The following is a 201-nucleotide window of genomic DNA, read 5'->3' on the forward strand; positions in this document are numbered from 1 at the left end:
CCCTCAGGATTCTCCCTTGGAAATTTCCACCCCAAGAAACGCTGGCAGTTTAAAACATCACATACCAGATGTTCCCATTTCTGAGCAGTTGTAAAATGAACGGGATTTGGGATAGGGAAAAGCAATAAGAGGTGGTCAGAGGCTGGACCAAAGCATCCCTGCAGCTGAGTGGGGTGGCTGCCCCGGAGCTGCAGTAACGCT

At 50.7% G+C, this 201-nt stretch overlaps 1 protein-coding gene across 1 annotated transcript in view; it reads left to right on the forward strand.

Moving 5' to 3' along the window:
- LOC104280854 (carbohydrate-responsive element-binding protein-like) overlaps nucleotides 1-201 on the forward strand; it is a gene marked incomplete at both ends in the record, with an annotated part of 4386 nt that overhangs the window by 1048 nt on the left and 3137 nt on the right. The gene's annotated exons all lie outside the window — the stretch shown is intronic.

The sequence above is a fragment of the Apaloderma vittatum genome, unplaced genomic scaffold (genome assembly GCF_000703405.1).
Source record: "Apaloderma vittatum isolate BGI_N311 unplaced genomic scaffold, ASM70340v1 scaffold27161, whole genome shotgun sequence".
Classification (NCBI taxonomy): domain Eukaryota; kingdom Metazoa; phylum Chordata; class Aves; order Trogoniformes; family Trogonidae; genus Apaloderma; species Apaloderma vittatum.